This window comes from Triticum urartu, chromosome 4A, assembly GCF_056163025.1.
Source record: "Triticum urartu cultivar PI428250 chromosome 4A, HENAU_Tu73, whole genome shotgun sequence".
NCBI lineage: Eukaryota > Viridiplantae > Streptophyta > Magnoliopsida > Poales > Poaceae > Triticum > Triticum urartu.
The window spans coordinates 430,371,586-430,386,125 of record NC_141876.1 but is presented as its reverse complement, the minus strand read 5'-3'; positions in this window follow the sequence as shown (position 1 = coordinate 430,386,125).

Genomic DNA, 14,540 nt, shown 5'->3' with positions numbered 1-14,540 from the left:
CATATCGTTGTAGTGCTTAGGCGAAGCCCTGCGTCGGTAGTACGTCAAGATCGTCACCACGCCGTCGTGCTGACGGAACTCTTCCCCGACGCTTTGCTGGATCGGAGCCCGGGGATCGTCATCGAGCTGTACGTGTGCTAAGAACTCGGAGGTGCCGGAGTAACGGTGCTTGGATCGGTCGGATCGGGAAGACGTACGACTACTTCCTCTACGTTGTGTGATCGCTTCCGCAGTCGGTCTGCGTTGGTACGTAGACAACACTCTCCCCTCTCGTTTCTATGCATAACCATGATCTTGCATGTGCGTAGGAATTTTTTTGAAATTACTACGTTCCCCAACACTAAAACTCTCCGGTTTATATAGACACCGGAGAGGGCTAGGGTTACACAGAGTCGGTTACAACGGTAGGAGATCTACATATCCGTATCGCCAAGCTTGCCTTCCACGCCAAGGAAAGTCCCTTCCGGACATGGGACGAAGTCTTCAATCTTGTATCTTCATAGTCCAGGGGTCCGGCCAAAGGTATAGTCCGGCCATCCGGACACCCCCTAATCCAGGACTCCCTCAGTAGCCCCTGAACCAGGCTTCAATAACGACGAGTCCGGCGCGCAGATTGTCTTCGGCATTGCAAGGCGGGTTCCTCCTCCAAATACTTCATAGAAGATTTTGAACACAAAGGTAGTGTCCGGCTCTGCAAAATAAGTTTCCACATATTGCCATAGAGAGAATAATATTTACACAAATCTAATCTGCTGACGTATTCCGTAGCGTGACATCACACCACGACCAAGTCTTTATTTGAATCGTTTTACTGTCCCACCTCAGCGCGTTTAGCGAGGCGGTTTCCTTGGCACGTCTTGTTAAAGCAGAGATCGTGTCCCCTTATTCCGGGATTCTCATCAATACGGGTGCGGGTAACCCAACCGTACCCGTTGGTATATTTTCTCGATCAAAGGCGAGTCCCAAACGGTCACGAGGAAGGCCCTTGGTATTCAACCTCTTATAAAGAGACCAAGGCCTTACTCCTTTCTTTCAATCTCAAACGAGTTCGCCCTTCGCCTCGAGTTCCAACACCCAAGGCTCCAGATTTCAGGCGCTTCAGACCTTCGACAATGTCCGGTTCCGACCTTCGAGGCCGATGGATGCCCTCCTCCGTCACGGAGGACGACGTGCTGAAGTTGAGAGAGGCCAGGTTCTTGACCGGTGAAATCTCGCATAGGCTGCCTGCCCAAGGGCAGGTCATTCCCACTCCCAAGCCCGGTGAGAGTGTGGTGTTCATGTCTCACTTCCTTCGGGGGCTAGGCTTCCCGACGGATCCCTTCGTGAGGGGGCTCATGTATTATTATGGGCTGGAATTTCATGACTTAGCCCCGGAGTCCATCCTCCGTATTTCCTCATTCATCGTCGTGTGTGAAGCCTTCCTCTGTATCACTCCTCAGTTCGGACTATGGCTCAAGACCTTCAAAGTAGAGCCGAAGATGATTGAGGGACGGCACGCGGAGTGCGGAGGTGCTTTTATAAGCAAGAATGCTGGTACTCCATGGCCCGAGGGCTCTTTTCAAGAGGGGTCCGGCTTATGGCAACGAGAGTGGTTTTATATTACCGCTCCCAGGGCCCCTAAGTGGGTGGCGCCACCTGTCTTTCGCTCGGGTCCCCCGCCACGACTGGCGTCATGGGTCAATACGGGGCTGGACTGGGGGACAGCAAAGGACGTGCCCCTGTTGCAGGGCCGCATCCGAGATCTCCTAGAAAGAGACGTCAGTCTGGTCATGGTGATGCAGGTTATGTTAATTCGCCGAGTTCTGCCCTGCAAACGTCGCCCCTCCGCCTGTGGGAGTTCAACCCGGAGGGACAACGAGTTCTCCAACATTTTCTTGGCATGACGCCCGTGGAGATGTACAAATTGTTCTTCGGACCACAAGCAGTGTGTCCGGATTCTACGGAGGACGCAGGTCTGAGCTGCAATCGTCCGGATACTCAAGTAAGTAGCCTTGTGCCCGGACTCGCTATCCGTATATTTATCATAAAATTGCCCCTAAAAGAGCTGTCCTTTAAACATGAGTGGATAGCGAAAGCAAAGTTAATCAGGTGTCCGGCCCCCCTCCCCGAGACCACGCCGGGTCCCGTGCTAGTCAGGATGTTGGAGGTTGTGCCTTCAAAGGGAAGCGAGGGAGGGGACGAGGAAGCTACAGCCTCCTCGAATGAGGTTGTCCAGAAGGGAGGAATCGAAAATTCCTCTCCTCAGGGGAAGAAGAGGACCGCCTCTGAAGACCCGGAGACCATGGCCTTAAAGCGGGGGAAGAAATCTTCGCCAGAGGGTCCTGTGCTGGGGGATACTTCGGTCGAATTATGCCCCCAAGGGGATCAGCCCTCCACCTAGTCGTAAGTAGAGAGGAGTTTTCTTTTTAAGAGACAAGAGAAATCCATCCTTTATATCTGAGGAAAGTAATCGAAAATTTACCTTGTAGCTCGGACCTTAGCCCTTCTCAGCAAAGCTCGTCTTCGGGGGATCTTCTCCCGGAGATGACGGAGAGCGGAACGCCTCCCCCTACCGTACCACCTTGTGAGGCGGGCGACCCAGAGGTATCGTCACGGAGGGTTTCTCTGAATCCGGCGGGGCCGGAAGGTAGTCATATGGCCCCCCAAAGCCCTCCGCGTCCGGCCTTCGAAAAGAGCCATCAGACGAGTCCGACGCCATCTGGTGCGCGGTCGGAGGAGCTGAAGGATCTTCTAGGGCGAGCATCTATCTCAGAGGAGCACCGTGCATTGATGGGTACGGTGATTGAGAGGATTTCATCCGCAGAGAGCGGATTGCACGAGGCCGTCAGGAGTTTACTGACAGGTTTTGAGGTACGCGAAATATTGTACCCTTTTTGGACAGTTGCGCATAAATAAGATGCGCCCTGTGTAGATAATAGCCCCTGAGACTCTGTATGTTGTCAAAAGTGACGGCGCACAGAGGATCATAATCCCAGGTCTAATATGCCGCCTTTATACGTAGGTGGCGAAGTGTCCGGTGGCCAGCCGGACTGATGGATTTGTCGAGCTAAAGCGGCAACTTGACGTGGCAGATGCCGACATCGCGCTTGTCAACAAGCGGCTTGACGAGGCACAAGGTATGTAATTCCTTCGGCGGCGCCTGGTAAGAGGAGCTTTATGCCAGTATCTTACAATGTGTGCGCTTGATGCAGATGGTGCTGCTGCCATGGAGAATCTTCGGGCGGAACTTGCCCGAGCCAAGGAGCAAGCCAGGAAAAGTGATGCGGCTGTCGGAAAAGCAATTGAAGAGCTGAAAGCCGAACAGGCTGCTCACTGCCGAAGCAAGAAGCAAATGGCCGAGATGGTCGTGAAGCTGAAGAACGCTGCTGACCGTTGCAAGCTTCTTGAAAAAGAAGATCAGGCGGAACAGACGGACCTGAAGAAGGCCGTTGCCGATGCCAAGGATGCTCGCTCTGCGATGAGAGCTATGAAGGAGGAGCTGCGTCAGGCCGGAGAAATCGCGGCTGGAAAGCCCTTTATGCCGCGGAGGAAGTTCTGTGATCCTAAACATGCTCCGTTAGACCAGATGTGGAGTACGGCGGACACCTATATGGATTTAGCAGCGAGTGCCGCAGATGCGGCCGAGCACTTCCGAGATCAAGAAGATCGCAAAGTGGAAAAGCTCTTCTAGTCACAGTTCCACAATCCAGAGCGTCCACTGTCATTAGCCAATCATTTGGCCGAATGGGACGAGCTAAATAGGTTGTCCGGACTCGCCATGAAGTATGTTGTGAGTCATTTGTGGCCAGAGAGGCCAGAGCCAAAAAGTTATTTCAACTTGGTGCAGCAGTTCCTTGGTGCGGCGCCGCATATCAATGCGATGAAGAGGTCAGCGTGCATAGAGGGTGCGCGGATGGCTCTTGCCCGTGTCAAGACATACTGGGCGGAAATGGAAGCCACCGCTGTTGCATCCCCAGACTCGGATGGAAGCCGAGTACCTGCCGAGCGCTATTTTTAGGAAGTTCTGCAAGGCGCTCATTTAATAGAGACGCAGTGCTCGAAGGATACTATATTCGAATAGCATGTATTATTGTAAAACAATATTTTGATAAATTGTAGAAGCTTTTTATACTTGTGCCTGCAAGTATTATGATACCTCCTGTGCGGCCGTTTAACATATATGTATATATAATCTGAAAGATGGCAGTCGTCAGCTTCAGCCCCCACGCACATAATGCGGGGGTGTTCGCAGAAGGCGCATTTTCACACTTGATCCAACGTCTTGGTCCTACAAAGGAGGTGATAGCGCAGCGAACTAGGCAATCGGACTATGATGCTTTATCACTTTCACTTAGCCATAGGAGTTTGACAGTGAGGCTACTTATATAGCCCCTGGTGGTGCCTGCGCTCGCCCGAACTCGGGGCGCGTATGTGCCTGGCCGGGAAACGGCCCTTCGTTAATGCGGAGGAATCCTAAAGATTCCGGTAAGTAATTGAGTGGTTGACCAGTCTCACGCTATATCATGACAGTCAGTTTTCGGCTTTCTCTACTGAGGTGCTCGCCTGGCCGAACCGGGGCACAATCGCAGTAGTTCTCCTGGTGCTGCCTTAGCCGATAGAGCGGAGCGTAAGGTAGCAAAACACAAGAGCCGGGCAAACCCAACATTTGACCAAAGACATGATTCGGAGCTGATGCATATAAGGCCAAACTCGTGACGCCGAACACTCCCTAAGGTATTTGGTCTTTATGAGGGCGGGTGGGATAACGCCCTTAGTAGTAAGCCCCTAGTGTCCAGGTACGTGCAAAATTCTGACGTGGCCACATGCCAAAACGCCAGCCTCCTCCTTGGTTATATCAAGAAACCAGGGGATGTGTATCAACAAGAGACAATAAAAAAGGTTTATGCAGGGTCTTAATCTGAAAAGAATCCTTGGAACGGGTCCTTGCTGCACGTCTACGCATGTGTCTCCGTTGTGCCGTATCCTGGACGGGCGTAGCACGGTGTTCATCTGTAAAAGAGAGGAACTTGGTTAAAGAAAGATCGTGCCGAACATAAGTTATGCTAAATAAACGAAGTATAAATCGAAATGGGTAAAATTGAGCTTTATTATCCCTTGTTTTATCTGCGCGGAGCCCCTAGTACAGGGGTATACGGCTATTAAGCCTTTATCAATTGTATGTTCATGCCGGACTCGTCTAGCCATGTCCATGGTCTTGACGACCTGTTTAGATGCTTTGGCTGGTGAAGCCACTTTATTGTGGGGCTGTCAAGGCAGCCGCACTGTTTTCCGCGTGGGGGGAACACTCAGTGTTTTCCCTTTAATGAGATGATGTCTCGTGGACCGGGCATCTTAAGCGTAAGAGATGCATAATGCGGTATTGCGTTAAAGCGGGCGAAAGCTTCGCGTCCCAGCAGTGCTTGATAGCTACTTGAGAATGGGGCGATGTGGAAAGTTAGTTGTTCGCGATGGAAGTTATCGGGGGAGCCGAACATAACTTCTAGCCGGAGAGAACCCATACAGCGGGCATCCGGGCCTGGCGTTACCCCTTGAAAGGAGGTTTTGCTATGACGAATTTTTGTTGGGTCTATCCCCATGTTGCGGATTGTGTCCTGGTATAACAGGTTTAGACCACTGCCGCCGTTCATCAGGACATTTGTAAAGTGGAGTCCGCCGATTATTGGATCTAATACCAAGGCAGTCCAGCCTGCATTCCGGATACTTCTAGAGTAATCCTGACGGTTGAAGGTGATTGGTTTTAACAACCATTGGCGAGACTCCTTTGGGATAGGCCGTATGGCGCGTATCTCTGGTGGCGCCGTTCTGTTCGTCGCGTGAAGTAAGTTTACTGTTTTGACTTTTTGTGGGAAATCCCTTTGTTTCCTGGTGCTCTGCTTGTGGGGTTCGTCGTCGTCCTCACTTGGTGTGTCGAGCCCCTTGTGTTCGGCGTTGAGCTTGCCGGCTTGCTTGAAAATCCAACAATCTCTGTGGGTATGGTTCGCAGGCTTCCCGGGAGTACTGTGTATTTGACATATCTTGTCCAAGATTTTGTTTAAGTTGGATACCTCGTCCCTGTTATCCTTGAGGGGTGGCTTTCTCTGATTTTGCCGCGAGCTTTTGAATCCGGCGTTGACCGCCGTGCTCTTTGGGTTGTTTCCCTTATTCCGGTGCTGGTCCTTGCTGCGTCGGGGTTTTCCGTTTCCATCCCTAACTTCGGATGTACTTGGGTCGCTGGTGCTACATCTTGCCAACCAGTTGTCCTCTCCTGCGCAAAAGCGGGTCATGAGGCTTGTTAATGCGGCCATTGTTCTTGGCTTTTCTTGGCTGAGGTGTCTGGCGAGCCATTCATCTCGAACGTTGTGCTTAAAAGCTGCTAGGGCTTCAACGTCCGGACAGTCGACTATCTGATTCTTTTTAGTAAGAAATCTGTTCCAGAATTTCCGGGCTGACTCTCCGGGCTGTTGAGTTATGTGAATGAGATCGTCTGCATCCGGAGGGCGGACATAGGTCCCTTGAAAATTTGCCCGGAAAGCATCCTCAAGCTCTTCCCAACTTCCAATGGTGTTTTTGGGAAGGCTTTTGAGCCAATGCCGGGCTGGCCCTTTAAGCTTGAGGGGTGAGTATTTTATGGCGTGGAGGTCATCTCCTCTGGCCATGTGTATGTGGAGGATATAATCCTCGATCCAGACCCCAGGGTCTGTTGTTCCGTCGTACGCCTCTATGTTTACGGGCTTGAATCCCGCTGGAAATTCATGGTCCAGCACCTCATCGGTAAAACATAGGGGGTGTGCGGCACCCCTGTATTTGGGTGTGCGATGATGTTCGGATATTTGTTGTGTTGCATTGCTTACTAGAGCTTGCTTTCTTGGCCCGTATATAGATCTGGCTGGGCCGTCTTTTTGATGCGGGTCCTTTGGTGGATCGCGTGCCGGCTTGTGTGCGGCGCCGCTTGCCGCTCCATGCTGGCCATGCGGTCGTCCATCTGACCGGATGGCTTTCCTATTTTTTGACTGCGGGGGCTCTAAGGCCTCCTCGTCAAATTCAGGCAGTAGCTTTCGCTTTGGATAGCTTTTTGTGCGGCGACTGCCGGCATATTTGTCTGTGGTGTTGCGTACTTTGCTCCATCTGATTCTGAGTGCATCTTCCGCAGTTTTGAGCTTCCGCTTCTGCTTTTTCAGGCTATGCGCAGTGGCGATGAGCCTTTTGTGGAGGCTCTTCTGCTCCATGAGTTTATCCGGCGTAAGGTCGTTCGGACTGTTGCTTCCGCCGGGGACGGGGTTTTCGGTTTGTTTATCCAAGTTTCCCTGTTCGGACGCTTGCTCGAAGGCATGTTCGTCGTCCACCGGCTCGTCCTGCTCTATGGCTAGGTCTGTATGTCTGCTGTTTCTGTCGAGGCGGGGCTTGGAGCGGCGCTTACGTCGCCGCTTTGATTGCTTTTCGAGTGAATCCCTCGTTGCATCCCTGTGTTCCTCGTCTTCTCTTCCTTTGGGTGTGTCCATCATGTATACATCATGAGATGAGGTGGCTGTCCAGTGCCTTATAGGCGTTGGTTCATGTTCATCTCCTACATCATCGTCCATACCGTCGATGTCTTCGGAGTCGAAGTCGAGCATGTCGTTTAAATTATCGACAGTGGCTACGAAGTGGGTGGTGGGTGGGCTTTGAATTTCTTCATCATCTGCATCCCAACCTTGTTGACCATAGTCCGGCCAGAGCTCTCCTGATAAAGAGAGAGACTTTAGTGAATTCAGAATATCGCCGAAGGGCGAGTGCTGAAAGATGTCCGCGGTGGTGAACTCCATGATCGGCGCCCAATCGGGTTCGATCGGTCGGGGCGCGGAGGGCTCGGAGTCTGGAGAGGAGTCCGGCTCCTTGGAGTCATGGGCTTCGCAGAGAATAGGGCTGGTGTTCGGCTCGATCGCCGTAGAGATTGCAGCCCCCGAGGCGGTGTCTAACCACCATCCTCGATTGGTGTGATCGGCTCCGAGCTAGGGGTCGGAGCGGACACAGGTGCGGCCTCCAGGGCACTGTTCGGCGGCAGAGCTAAATCATGCCCATCGTGACAGTGCGGCGCGCTCGGCTGTGGCTCGAATCCGTCGAAGATCAAGTCTCCGCGGATGTCGGCCATGTAGTTCAAACTTCCAAATCTGATCTGATGGCCAGGGGCGTAGCTTTCGATCTGCTCCAGATGACCAAGCGAATTGGCCCGCAGTGCAAAGCCGCTGAATACGAAGATCTGTCCGGGGAGAAAAGTCTCACCCTGAATCGCATCGCTGTTGATGATCGGAGAAGCCATCGGGCCTAAAAGTGACGACACAGAGGAACTCTCAATGAAAGCACCAATGTCGGTGTCAAAACCGACGGATCTCAGGTAGGGGGTCCTGAACTGTGCGTCTAGGCCGGATGGTAACAGGAGGCAGGGGACATGATGTTTTACCCAGGTTCGGACCCTCTTGATGGAGGTAAAACCCTACGTCCTGCTTGATTGATATTAATGATATGGGTAGTACAAGAGTAGATCTACCGCGAGATCAGAGAGGCTAAACCCTAGAAGCTAGCCTATGGTATGATTGTTGTTCGTCCTATGGACTAAAACTCTCCGGTTTATATAGACACCGGAGAGGGCTAGGGTTACACAGAGTCGGTTACAATGGTAGGAGATCTACATATCCGTATCGCCAAGCTTGCCTTCCACGCCAAGGAAAGTCCCTTCCGGACACGGGACGAAGTCTTCAATCTTGTATCTTCATAGTCCAGGAGTCCGACCAAAGGTATAGTCCTGCCATCCGGACACCCCCTAATCCAGGACTCCCTCAGGGGGAAAGGCAGGTTTGGCGGGAAAGGGTTCCCAAGAACACAGTTATGTTCCAATCATTTTCAGGGAGGATAAACTGGAGCTAATCATCTTCAGGGAGGATGACTGGAGCTAATCATCTTCGGGAAGGATGATTGGAGCTAATCATCTTCAAGGAGGACGACTGAAAGCCCTTGTTCAGCCGACTACCCAGACATCTTCAGGGAAGACGACTGGACACTAATCATCTACCAGTAAGACGATTAGTTCCAGTCGTCTTGCTCGAAGATGACGCCATATTATTTGTGAAATATCTAAACCGTGTATTATTTTTGTAAATTAATAAAAACTGTATTATTTAAAAAAAGTTTACATAGGACTGAGATTTCAATGTCGCGTCGAGGTGATGCTGCATTATGCAACATCCAGTTCACATCTGTGGCTAGCATGGATCATGGTGCATGCGTCTATCGACAACAATCGAACCAAGAACAAAGTCTAGGAAATTGATAACATCTACATTCTATTCTAGTAATTGGAAAATCTCTTATTAACCGCGACATAGTCTTTGCAGCGGTTGGTATAGGTTGAACGTGGAAATTCGTCATTCAGGAAGCATGATCAAGCCCTGCTTCATCCTACGCACACGCAAGATCATGGTGACGCATAGCAACGAGAGGGGAGAGTGTTGTCTACGTACCCTCATAGACCGGAAGCGGAAGCGTTAGCACACAACGCGGTTGATGTAGTCGTACGTCTTCACGGCCCGACCAATCAAGCACCGAAACTACGGCACCTCCGAGTTCTAGAACACGTTCAGCTCGATGACGATCCCCGGACTCTGATCCAGCAGAATGTCGGGGAAGAGTTCCGTCAGCATGACGGTGTGGTGACGATCTTGATGTTCTACTGTCGCAGGGCTTCGCCTAAGCACCACTACAATATTATCGAGGACTATGGTGGAGGGGGGCACCGCACACGGCTAAGAGATCAATGATCAACTGTTGTGTCTAGAGGTGCCCCCCTGCCCCTGTATATAAAGGAGCAAGGGGAGAGGTGGCCGGCCTAGGAGGAGGGCGCGCCAAGGGGGGAGTCCTACTCCCACCGGGAGTAGGACTCCTCCTTCCCTTGTTGGAGTAGGAGAGAAGGAAAGAGGGGGAGAGGAATAAGGAAAAGTGGGCTGCACCCCTTGTCAAATTCGGACCAGAGGGGGGGGGGCGCCTCCTTCCTTTTGGCCTCTCTCCTCTATTCCCGTATGGCCCAATAAGGCCCATATACTCCCCGGCGAATTCCCGTAACTCTCCGGTACTCCGAAAAATACCCGAATCACTCGGAACCTTTCTGATGTCCGAATATAGTCGTCCAATATATCGATCTTTACGTCTCGACCATTTCGAGACTCCTCGTCATGTCCCCGATCTTATCCGGGACTCCGAACTCCTTCGGTACATCAAAACTCATAAACATAATATAACTGTCATCGAAACCTTAAGCGTGCAGACCCTACGGGTTCGAGAACAATGTAGACATGACCGAGACACGTCTCCGGTCAATAACCAATAGCGGAACCTGGATGCTCATATTGGCTCCCACATATTCTACGAAGATCTTTATCGGTCAGACCGCATAACAACATACGTTGTTCCCTTTGTCATCGGTATGTTACTTGCCCGAGATTTGATCGTCGGTATCTCAATACCTAGTTCAATCTCGTTACCGGCAAGTCTCTTTAATCGTTCCGTAATACATCATCCCGCAACTAACTCATTAGTTGCAATGCTTGCAAGGCTTAAGTGATGTGCATTACCGAGAGGGCCCAGAGATACCTCTCCGACAATCGGAGTGACAAATCCTAATCTCGAAATACGCCAACCCAATAAGTACCTTCGGAGACACCTGTAGGGCACCTTTATAATCACCCAGTTACGTTGTGACGTTTGGTAGCACACAAAGTGTTCCTCCGGTAAACGGGAGTTGCATAATCTCATAGTCATAGGAACATGTATAAGTCATGAAGAAAGCAATAACAACAAACTAAACGATCAAGTGCTATGCTAACGGAATGGGTCAAGTCAATCACATCATTCTCTAATGATGTGATCCCGTTAATCAAATGACAACTCATGTCTATGGCTAGGAAACTTAACCATCTTTGATTCAACGAGCTAGTCAAGTAGAGGCATACTAGTGACATATTGTTTGTCTATGTATTCACACATGTATTATGTTTCCGGTTAATACAATTCTAGCATGAATAATAAACATTTATCATGATATAAGGAAATAAATAATAACTTTATTATTGCCTCTAGGGCATATTTCCTTCAGTCTCCCACTTGCACTAGAGTCAATAATCTAGTTCACATCGCCATGTGATTTAACATCAATAGTTCACATCACCATGTGATTAACACCCATAGTTCACATCGTCATGTGACCAACACCAAAAGGGTTTACTAGAGTGAATAATCTAGTTCACATCGCTATGTGATTATTACCCAAAGAGTACAAAGGTGTGATCATGTTTTGCTTGTGAGGGAAGTTTAGTCAACGGGTTTGCTACATTCAGATCCGTATGTATTTTGCAAATTTCTATGTCAACAATGCTCTGCACGGAGCTACTCTAGCTAATTGCTCCCACTTTCAATATGTATCCAGATTGAGATTTAGAGCCATCTGGATCAGTGTCAAAATTTGCATCGACGTAACCCTTTACGACGAACCTTTTGTCACTTCCATAATCGAGAAACATATCCTTATTCCACTAAGGATAATTTTGACCAATGTCTAGTGATCTACTCCTAGATCACTATTGTACTCCTTTGCCAAACTCAGGGCAGGGTATACAATAGGTTTGGTACATGGGATGACATACTTTATAGAATCTATGGCTGAGGCATAGGGAATGACTTTCATTCTCTCTGTATCTACTGCCATGGTCGGGTTTTGAGTCTTACTCAACTTCACACCTTGTAACACAGGCAAGAACTCCTTCTTTGACTGTTCCATTTTGAACTACTTCAAAATCTTGTCAAGGTATGTACTCATTGAAAAACTTATCAAGTGTCTTGATCTATCTCTATAGATCTTGATGCTCAAGATGTAAGCAGCTTCACCAAGGTCTTTCTTTGAAAAAACTCCTTTCAAACATTCCTTTATGCTTTGCAGAATAATTCTACATCATCTCCGATCAACAATATGTCATACATATATTTATCAGAAATGTTGTAGTGCTCCCACTCACTTTCTTGTAAATACAGGCTTCACCGCAAGTCTGTATAAAACTATATGCTTTGATCAACTTATTAAAGTGTATATTCCAACTCCGAGATGCTTGCACCAGTCCATAGATGGATCGTTGGAGCTTGCATATTTTGTTAGTACTTTTAGGATCGACAAAACCTTCTGGTTGCATCATATACAACTCTTTTTTAATAAATCCTATTAAGGAATGTAGTTTTGTTTATCCATTTGCCAGATTTCATAAAATGCGGCAAGAGCTAACATGATTCAGACAGACTTGAGCATAGATACGAGTGAGAAATTCTCATCGTGGTCAACACCTTGAACTTGTTGAAAACCTTTTTGCGACAATTCTAGCTTTGTAGATAGTAACACTACTATCAGCGTCCGTCTTCCTCTTGAAGATCCATTTAATCTCAATGGCTCGCCGATCTTTGGGCAAGTCAATCAAAGTCCATACTTTGTTCTTATACATGGATCTCATCTCAGATTTCATGGCCTCAAGCCATTTCGCGGAATCTGGGCTCATCATCGCTTCCTCATAGTTCGTAGGCTCATCATGGTCAAGTAACATGACCTGCAGAACAGGATTACCATACCACTCTGGTGCGGATCTCACTCTGGTTTACCTACGAGGTTTGGTAGTAACTTGATCTGAAGTTACATGATCATCATCATTAGCTTCCTCACTAATTGGTGTAGTAGTCACAGGAACATATTTCTGTGATGAACTACTTTCCAATAAGGGAGCAGGTACAGTTACCTCATCAAGTTCTACTTTCCTCCCACTCACTTCTTTCGAGAGAAACTCCTTCTTTAGAAAGGATCCATTCTCAGCCGAATATCTTGCCTTCGGATCTGTGATAGAAGGTGTACCCAACATTTTCTTTTGGGTATCCTATGAAGACACACTTCTTTGATTTGGGTTTGAGGTTATCAGGTTGAAACTTTTTCACATAAGCATTGCAACCTCAAACTTTAAGAAACGACAGCTTAGGTTTCTTGCCAAACCATAGTTCATACGGTGTCGTCTCAACGGATTTAGATGGTGCCCTATTTAACGTGAATGTAGCTGTCTCTAATGCATAACCCCAAAACAATAGCGGTAAATCAGTAAGAGACGTCATAGATCGCACCATATCTAATAAAGCACGGTTACGACGTTCGGACACACCATTACACTGTGGTGTTCCAGGTGGCGTGAGTAGTGAAACTATTTCACATTGTTTTAACTGAAGGCCAAACTTGTAACTCAAATATTTTACTTTTGTGATCATATCGTAGATACTTTTATTTTTGTTACGATGATTCTCCACTTCACTCTAAAATTCTTTGAACTTTTCAAATGTTTCAAATTTGTGTTTCATCAAGTAGATATACTCATATCTTCTCAAATCATCTGTGAAGATCAGAAAATAATGATACCTGTCGTAAGCCTCAATATTCATCGGACCACATACATCAGTATGTATGATTTCCAACAAATCTGTTGCTTGCTCCATTGTTCCGGAGAACGGAGTCTTAGTCATCTTGCCCATGAGGCATGGTTCGCAAGCATCAAGTGATTCATAATCAAGTGATTCCAAAAGCCCATCAGCATGGGTTTTCTTCATGCGCTTTACACCAATATGACCTAAACGGCAGTGCCACAAATAAGTTGCACTATCATTATTAACTTTGCATCTTTTGGCTTCAATATTATGAGAATGTGTATCACCACAATCGAGATCCAACAAACCATTTTCATTGGGTGTATGACCATAGAAGGTTTTATTCATGTAAACAGAACAACAATTTATTCTCTTACTTAAATGAATAACCGTATTGCACTAAACATGATCAAATCATATTCATGCTCAACGCAAACACCAAATAACACTTATTTAGGTTCAACACTAATCCTGAAAGTATAGGGAGTGTGCGATGATGATCATATCAATCTTGGAACCACTTCCAACACACATCGTCACTTCACCCTTAACTAGTCTCTGTTCATTCTGCAACTCCCGTTTCGAGTTACTACTCTTAGCAACTGAACCAGTATCAAATACCGAGGGGTTGCTACGAACACTAGTAAAATACACATCAATAATCTGTATATCAAATATACCTTCGTTCACTTTTCCATCCTTCTTATCCGCCAAATACTTGGGGCAGTTCCGCTTCCAGTGACCAGTCCCTTTGCAGTAGAAGCACTTAGTCTCAGGCTTAGGACCAGACTTGGGCTTCTTCACTTGAGCAACAACTTGCTTGCCGTTCTTCTTGAAGTTCCCTTTCTTTCCCTTTGCCCTTTTCTTGAAACTAGTGGTCTTGTTAGTCATCAACACTTGATGCTCTTTCTTGATTTCTGCCTTCATTGATTTCATCATCAAGAAAAGCTCGGGAATCGTTTTCATCATCCCTTGCATACTATAGTTCATCATGAAGTTCTACTAACTTGGTGATGGTGACTAGAGAATTCTGTCAATCACTATTTTATCTGGAAGATTAACTCCCACTTGATTCAAGCGATTGTAGTACCCAG